At 42.7% G+C, this 9,264-nt stretch overlaps 1 long non-coding RNA gene across 1 annotated transcript in view; it reads right to left on the bottom strand.

Annotated features, from left to right (window-relative positions):
• Positions 1–4,735: 4,735 nt before the first annotated feature.
• The window catches only part of LOC140479029 (uncharacterized), a 52,090-nt gene continuing 47,561 nt past the window's right edge, over positions 4,736–9,264 (bottom strand). Inside the window, exon 3 of the long non-coding RNA XR_011960925.1 lies at positions 4,736–5,206. This is a non-coding gene — a long non-coding RNA (uncharacterized lncRNA). The remainder of the gene's footprint in view (positions 5,207–9,264) is intronic.

The following is a 9,264-nucleotide window of genomic DNA, read 5'->3' as shown; positions in this document are numbered from 1 at the left end:
TGATGTAGTGATAATGGAAACTTGGCTCAAAGGGTAGTAGTGGATACCAAATTAGGTACGAGATATTCAAAGTGTAAATATGAAAAGAAAGGAGGAAAGACAGCAGTATTAATTAAGGAAATAATACAGTGTTGGAGAGAGAGGATGTCCGAGAGAGGTGAAGACCAAAATCCATTTGGTTAGCGCTAAGAAGAAATAGATGTATCACTGCATTGTTGCATGTATTCTACAGAGCATTAACTTGTGGGAATTAGAAAGCAGAACACGTTTGCAAGGAAATTGCAAGGAGATGCAATAATTATAGTGTAGCAATAATGGGTGACTTTTATCATAAGGTTTAGGTTTATTTTGGAAATAACAAGGAACAAACCAGAGTAAAAATAATTAATGAAGTGAAGACAATTTTCTTTGGGGTAAGAACAGATCGAGCACAGATAAATTGGCAGAAAAAACTGTAAGTGAACTTACACTTGCATTTAAAGAGGTGAAAGTCGACATGTAATCAAGATGTAATCATGCGCAGCACAGTGGCAGAGCGCTGCCATGCAGCGCCAGAGACCCGGGTTCAATTCCTGCCTCAGGCGACTGACTGTGTGGAGTTTGCACATTCTCCCCGTGTCTGCGCGGGTTTCATCCGGGTGCTCCGGTTTCCTCCCACAGTCCAAAAATGTACAGGTTAGGTGAATTGGCCATGCTAAATTGCCCATAGTGTTAGGTGTAGGGGAGTGGGTCTGGGTGAGTTGCGCTGCGGTGGGTCGGTGTGGACTCGTTGGGCCGAAGGGCCTGTTTCCACGCTGTTGGTAATCTAAAGATACATTGTCAAAGGGGGAAAGATAGTAGACAGGCAGGAGGCTGCAAGAACACAGCAAGCCAGGCAGCATCAGGAGGTGGAGAAGTCGACATTTTCAGGTGCAATCCTTGTTCAGGACTGGGAGTGAGTGTAGGGGGAGCTGCAGATAAAGGCGGTGTGTGGACAGGGTGGTGAAGTGGGGATAGGTGAAGACAGGTAGATGGTACGACCTGGTTGGTTGATGGGAGGAATGAATCCAGTTGGTGACAGGGAGGAATGGAAGGGGGAGGAGCTGGGAAGGCAGTCAGGTGATAGGAAGGGAGGTTATTTCATATTGGAGAACTCAATGTTGAGTCCTCCGGGCTATAGCTACCCAGGTGGAAGATGAGGTGTTGTTCCTCCAATTTGCGGCTTGGTTCCTTGTAGCAATGGTGGAGGCCAAGGATGGTCATGTCTGAAAGGGAGTGGGAAGGAGGATCAAAATGGGTGCTGACTGGGAGGTCCGGTTGGCCTCTGCGGGCCCGGCTGAGATGCTCGGCAAATTATTCCCTAAGTTTATGTTTGGTCTCCGCAGTGTAGAGAAGACTACATCAGGAGCACCTGATGAGGTAAACCAAGTTGGAGGAAAGGCAGGTGAACCTCTGTCTCACCTGGAAGGACAGTTTGGGGCCCTGAAGGGAGGTGAGGGGGTTGGTGAGCGGGCAGGTCTTGCATCTTTACTGGTGCAGGGGAAGGTACCTGGAAGTTTGGGGGCAAAGTCAATGAACTGCTCCAGTTCAGCCTGGGTGCAGGATGTTGCACCAATACAGTCATTGATGTAACTGTGGAAGAGTTGGGGCACAGTGCCTGTGTAGGTACTGAAGAGGGACTGTTCAACATAGCTGACAAAGAAACTGGCGTAGCTGTGGCCTATCCAAGTGCCCATAGCCAACTCCAACTAGACCCGAGCACCTATAACATCTTCCCCTCCCCACCCTTCTCTGCCTTCCACAAGAACCATATCCTTCAACAGTCCTTGGTTTGCACCACACACTTCCCCCTCCCCCTCCCCCTCCAGGTACCTTCACCTGCAACCAGAGAAGATGCAAAACCTGCCGGGACACCACTCTCCTCACCTCCATCCAGGGCCCCAAACAGTCCTTCCAGGTGAGACAGAGGTTCACCTGCCTCTCTTCCAACCTAGTTTACTACATCAGGTGCTCCTGATTTGGTCTTCTCTACATCAGGGAGACCAAACGTAAACTTAGGGAATGGTTCATGGAGCATATCACCCAGGCCCGCAGCAGCTGACTGGACCTCCCAGTCACCGTCCATTTTAATTCCCCTTCCCACTCACTTTCTGATATGACCATCCTTGGCCTCCTCCATTGCCACAACGAACCAAACCGCAAATTGTAGGAACAATACCTCATCTTCCGCCTGGGCAGCCTACAGTCCGGAGGACTCAACATTGAGTTCTCCAGTTTCAATAAACTCCCTTCTCTTCCCCCAACTCCTTTCCCAGGCCCTCCTTTCTACACCTCCCTGCCACCAAGTGGATTAATTCCTCCCACTGATCAACCAGGTCGTAACCTCTACCTGTTTTCACCTATCCCCACTTCACCACCCTGCTCAGGCCACCCCCTTTATCTGCAGCTCTCCCCATACCCACCCCAATCCTGAAGAAGGTTTACACCCGAAATGTCGACTTCTCCACCTCCTGATGCTGCCTGTCCCTTAACATAGGGAAGTTGGCAGAGAGCATATCTGATTTACTAAATGAATGTATTGTAATGGTCTTTACCAAAGAAGAAGATGCTATTTGTCACCGTGAGAGGAGAGGGAATGGAGACACTTGGCTAAAAAAAAAATTAGAAAGAAAAGGCATTAGGTATGCTTTCTGTATTTAACATTAATATAATCATCAGAGCCAAATGGATTGACTCCAAGGGAACTGAAGAAAGTAAGGTGGATAGTACAGAGGCACTGGCAATAATTTTCTCATTTACCTTGGATGGTTCCAGAGGAAAATTACACGTTACACATTGCTGAAAAAAGGGCATAAACATAAAATCCAACAACAACCAGTTGAATGTGGGAGATGGAGAAACTATTGTTTGAGACAAAATTAACAGTCATTTGAACCAATGTAAATTAATTAAGGAAAGGCAGCAGGGATTTGTTCAAGACAAATTGAGGTTTTTTTTAAATGGGATAGTGATGAGGATAGATAAGGGTAATGCAGTTGATGTTGTCATGTGTGTGGACTTCCCTTATGTCTTCAATGAAATGCCACATAACAGGCTTGTGAGCAAAGTTAGAGCTCATGGGTTAAAAGGGACAGGAATAACATGGAAAGGAATTGACTAGGTGACAGGAAACAGAGGGTGGAATACCCACAGCTGAGGTGAGTTCAGAGATAGAGTAGCATTTAATCAGGTGGAAAGGTGACAAGTAGTGACCCAGCCCACCTTCCAACTTCTCTTCTAATTAATTCCAAACAGCAAAAGTTACTAAAACTTCTGCTGGTTGAACATGTCTCATGTCCAATCTATTGAGACATGGAGTTTTATTCATATTTTCCTCCTTTGTTCTGAACTCTGTTTTAAATATCATTGGGTATTTCTAAGTCTACCTGCATATTTTGACCAATTCATTTTATATTTTAGACTGCCTCTTCCACATGTTTAATTTGACATAATTTGTAAATTTGACCATTATACATTGCATTTTTGAATGTAATTTATTTATATCAATTAGAAAATAATAGTTCCAAAAGTCACTTCAGGGATATTTGACAATATTTTCCTCCATTCAGAAATACCTCTGAAAGTACTAACATTAATTTTATTTGTCAATTTCATTCATTCGGATGTTTGAACTTGAATCGTCACTTCTTTGACTTTAGTTATTAGTCTTCGATGTGGAATTTTTTCAAGCATCTTTTTTTTTAATTCACTCATGGAATGTGGACATTGCTGGCTGGGCCAGCAGTTATTACCCATCCCGAGTTGCCCTTGTGAAGGTGTTGGTGACTTGCTTTCTTAAACAGCTGTAGTCCATGTGCTGCTATTGGTAGACACACAGGGAGGGAACTTTAGTGTTTTGATCCAGTGGCACTGAAAGAAGGGTAGAATATTTCCAAGCCAGGATGACTCGCTTGAAGGATAACTTGCAAGTGGTGGTGTTCCCATGCATCTGCTGCCCTTGTAATTCTAGATCTAAGTGGTCATGAGCTTGGAAAGTGCTGTGTAAGGATCTTTTGAATGCCTAGAGAGACATTATTGTAGCATTTTCTGAAGCTTTGATAAAGTCACTTACTTAAAAAAAGATAAGGTTTTGCAAATAGGACCTCGCTTTTCTGAATTCATGGGCGTTGTTGTTTACCTTTTTTTTGGTAATGATGATAAAATTTCCTCCTGACAATTAATTCATTAAATTACATAGAACTGGAGTAAGAGGAATGATTCAGTCGTTAGGCATTTCTGCTTTACTTTTCTTTTTTAGCTAGCTTGGAGTCAATCCCTAAGATGAGGAGATTCTGAATCTCTTGTTTATTTCTTTTCCCCTCTCAACACTACCGCTGCACAGCACTAATGCTTATATGTTCTTCACAGCACATGTTTTGTGTTTGTGTATGTGCACTGACTCAGTAAAAACACACCATGTGCAAAAACACTTTATTCAATAAAACTTTATTCAATGATAACACTCATGCGGCCGGTGAACCAGTAACAAGCCAAGTCTGATAGAGCAATGCTTATGTGAAAAAAGTGAAGGGAAAGGGTGGAGTTTAAATCAAAATAGAGTTGGAGGGGGAAATTAAACACTCCACCCCCTCCCCCCACCCCCCCCCCCCTCATGGTACCCACCTCTCCCTAAAGGCATTGGTGGACACACTCACTTCCTCTCCAAAAGGACCTGAGGTTGGTATTTCTTTATTACCAAATACTAATTGAGATCACAATTAACTGTTTCTAGCCTCACGAAGGTGCACTCATAAGAATTGGCAACGCCTCATAAATATTCTCTCTAGCGTCTCTGCTTACCCTGAGAAAACTATCATCTATCCATTGGAATTTATTTGTTAGTTAGCCTCTGTAAAACTACCATCTCATTTGTATCAAGTGGCGATTTTGATGAAGTTGTTGCTATTTGGGGAGGGCACATTGTTCCTCCCTTGTTCAGGCTCAGAAGAAAAAAATCATCAAGATATTAACACTTAGCAGCTCTTGCAGCATGTGTGGAGAGAAAGCAGAGTTTGCCCTTTTAGCTTATTTTCTTGGTCTTTATTATCTTTTTAGTCCTCCTTTGCAGGATTCTGAATTTATCCCAGTCTTCAGGGAGGATTCCATCCTGCTGTTGCGGGTAGAGAGCTCCTGAACCCCTTCCAATGTTAGCAAAATAGATAGGCTGTTTTGCATATCGTTGCTGTAACTTCAACAGAAAAAAGTATAAAAAACAGGCTTCTGCAGCAAAAATGTAATTTCATAAACATGGTTAATTTTACAAAATTAAGATAATAATTACAAGTTTATGAAGTAGAAATGTAAACATGATTTTTCAAATTTAAAAATGCAACTCTTTTCACTTTGTTTAGAATTGTGATCAGGCAAATTATGTTGAATAGAAGTATTACACATCTCTGATAAATCATGATTCATTTTGCCTTTTATTCTCAAAGGCAAACTGCTCCTCTTAAACAAAATCTGCAATGATTTAGAAAAGGCTGTTATTGAATATGACTTCTCCATATGTGAAGGAAGAACATAGAATGTCAGGGCAGACAGTGAGCTCAAGGTTTGATAAGTACCACAAGAGGCCTTAGTGGCAAATGTGGACAAGTGAAGAGGTGAGATACTTCCAAAGGAGAGGCTTAAAGGCAACCCTCAGAAATGATTGGGAACAGTCAGACAAGAAGGTCAATTCCTTCAGGACCTGCTAAGTCAGGAGCCAATGGTTAAGGATGGGACAGTGTGACTATGAGCAAGACAGGTGGAGGAATTCAGGAGGGCATGCTGAAGGAGCCTCAGCCCTTGAGTTTGTCTAACAAGTTTGAAATTCTTGCTCCCTGTGTGGACAAGAGCAGGAGCTGTAGGAAGGATGAGAAAACTCACCATGGCACCATGGTGCAGCGAACCATTCAAGAGGGGGGAGAAAAGAGAAAGGTAGTTGTAATCAGGAATAGTATAGTCAAGGGAGTAGACACTGATCTCTGTGGCTGGGATTGAGAGTCCGAAGGCTGTGTTGCCTGCCTGGTGCCCGGGTTCAGGATATTTCACATGTCTGCACTGAGTGTGGAAAGATGCAGTTGTCATGGCCCACATAGGTACCAATGATATAGATAAAAAGAGGAAAGAGATTCTGCTGAGGGAATGAGCTGCTAGCAGCTAAATTCGAAAGCAGCACCAAAAAAGGTAATAATCTCCAGATTACTACCTGAGCCAATTGGCACAGGATCAATAGGATTAAAGAGGTAAATACGAGGCTCAAAGATTGGTGTGGGAGAAACAAATTCATGAGACATTAGCATCAGTACAGGGGAAGGAGGGAGTGTTCCAAAGGGATGGGTTCCACCTGAAATGTGCTGGGACCAGAGTCCTTGCAAATGCATATCTTGAGTTGTGTATATGCTTTCAAATAAACAGTTAAGGTGGGGATGGTTAGTTGCTTGGAAAATTTAATTGGGGTAGCGCTCAGCAAAGGTTATTAATGTTTCCAGAACAAGTATTTGGGCAGACAGTATGGAAAGGATCAGGATTGTAACTTCAGGTACAGCGGATAAGGGTACGACTATAAGAAGGGGGGCAGTTAAAGCAGGTCTGATAGCATTATGCTGAAATGCTGCAGTATATAAAAAAAGGTCAACGAGCTTGTAGCACAGACTGAAATTGGTTGGTATAATGTTCTCTCTGTGGGTATCACAGAGACATGGCTGCAAGGGGACCAGGGCTGAGAACTAAACATTGAAGGATGTGTCTCCTAACAAAAGAAAGGAGCAACAGGTGGGGCAGAGGGGATGGGGTTGTCTTATTAATAAGAAATGGAATTAAATTGATAGCAAGGAATGATATAAGGTTGGAAGGCGCTGAAACTGTGGGTAGACTTGAGGAACCGCAAGGGAAAAAAGACGCTGTTGGGAGCTGTGTACAGGCCTCTTAGCAGTGGTCAGGATGTTGAATAGAAATAAATTAGAAGCTAGACAAGGCATGTCAGAAAGGCACTGTTACAATGATCATGGGCGACCTCAATGTGCAGGTGGACTGGAAATAACTGTTTGGTAGTGGATTTCAAGAAAAGGAATTTGTGGAATGTGTATAGGATGGTTTTTTTGGAGCAGCTTGTGTTAGAGCCCACTAGGGAACAGGCAATTTCAGATTTGAGTAATGAAGCAGACTTGACTAGGGAGCTTAAGTGAAATAACTCTTAGGGGCAGTGACCATAATATAGTCACAGAGTCATAGAGATGTACAGCATAGAAATAGACCCTTCAGTCCAACTCATCCATGCCAACCAGATCTCCTAAATAAATCTAGACCCGTTAGCCAGCATTTGGCCTATATCCTTTTCAACCTTTCCTATTCATATATCAATCCTGTTAATTATTGCAATTGTACCAGCCTCCACCATTCCCTCTGGCAATTCATTCCATATATGCACCACCCTCTGCAAGAAAAAGTTGCCCCTTAGGTCCTTCTTAAATCTTTCCCCACTCACCTTAAACCTCTTGTCTATTTATCCTATCCATGCCCCCCATGATTTTATAAACCTTTCTAATGTCACTCCTCAGCCTCCAATTCTCCAGGGAAAATAACCCAAACTTATTCAGCCTCTCCCTATAGACCATGGCAACATCCTTTTAAATCTTTTCTGAACCCTTTCAAGTTTCACAATATCCTTCCTACAGCAGGGAGACCAGAACTGCACACAGTATTCCAATAGTGCCCTAACCAATATCCTGTACAGGCGCAACATAACCTCCCAACTCCAATGCTCAATGAAATGACCAATAAAGGAAAGCATACCAAATGCCTTCTTCACTATCCTATCTACCTGTGACTCCACTTTCAAGGAACTATAGACCTCCACTCCAAGATCTCTTTGTTCAGCCACACTCCCCAGGACCTTACATTAAAGGTATAAGTCCTACTCTGATTTGCCTTTCCAAAATGCAGCATCTCACGGTTATCTAAATTAAACTCCACCTGCCACTCCTCGGCTCATTGGCCCATCTTACCAAGATCCCATTATACTCTGAGGTAACTTTCTTCACTGTTTACCACACCAACAATTTTGGTGTCATCTGCAAACTTATTAATCATACCTCCTATGTTCAAATCCAAATCATTTATTTCAATAATGAAAAGTACTAGCACCAGCACCAATCCTTGTGGCACTCCACTGATCAGAGGCCTTCAGTCTGAAAGGAACCCTCAACCACTACCCTTTATCTTCTCCCTTTGAGCAAGTCTTTTTTATCCAAATGGCTAGTTCTCCCTGTATTCCATGTGATATAACTTTGCTAACTAGTCTACCATGCAGAACCTTGTCAAATGTTATAATGAAGTCCATATAGATCACATCTACTGCTCTGCCCTCATGAATGCTCTTTGTTACTTCCTCAAAACCCTCAATCAAGTTTGGGAGACTTGATTTCCCACATGCAAAAGCCATGTTGACGATCCCTAATCAGTCCTTGCCTCTCCAAATTCTTGAAAATCCTGTCCCTCAGGATTCCTTCCAACAACTGATGCACCACTGATGTCAGGAGCGGCACTGTGTTAGCCAATTTTACCTGTGACTATCGATGATACAAATATCTCAGCAAGGAGCCCAACAATCACTTCCCTAGCTTCCCACAGAGTTCTAGGGTATACCTGATCAGGGATTTATCCACATTTATGTATTTTAAGCCATCTAGCATCTCCTTCTCTGTAATATGGAACATTTTCAAGATGTTGCTATTTTGTCCCCACATGCTATAATTTGCATATCCAAAATATGATAAACTTCATCCTGCAATTTGAGAGGGAGAAGCTGGAATCAAATGTAACAGTGTTACAACTGAGTAAAGGTAACTTCAAAGACATGAGGGAGAAGCTGGGTAGAGGAGATTGGAAGGGAAGCCTACCGGGGAAGATGGTAGAGCAGCAATGGCAGGAGTTTCTGTCAGTGATTCAGGAGGCACAGTGGAAATTCGTCCCAAGGAAGTAGACATTATACTAAGGGGAGAACAAGGCAACCATGGCTGACAAAGGAAATCAGGGACAGCATAAAAACAAAAGAACAAACATACAATGTTAGGAGGCCAGAGGTTTGGGAAACATTTAAAAACCAGCAGAGGATAACTAAAAAAGCAATAAGGGGAGAAAAAGATGAAATATGAAGATAAGATTGCTTTTAATATGTGAGAAGATTGCAAGAGTGTTTTTAGATATCTAAAAGGTAAGAGAGAGACCATAGTAGACATTGAACTACTGGAAAATGAGGATGGA

This window comes from Chiloscyllium punctatum, chromosome 6 (assembly GCF_047496795.1).
Source record: "Chiloscyllium punctatum isolate Juve2018m chromosome 6, sChiPun1.3, whole genome shotgun sequence".
Classification (NCBI taxonomy): Eukaryota; Metazoa; Chordata; class Chondrichthyes; order Orectolobiformes; family Hemiscylliidae; genus Chiloscyllium; species Chiloscyllium punctatum.
Note: the sequence above shows the minus strand (reverse complement) of the source record. Positions and strands in the feature narration are given on the sequence as shown.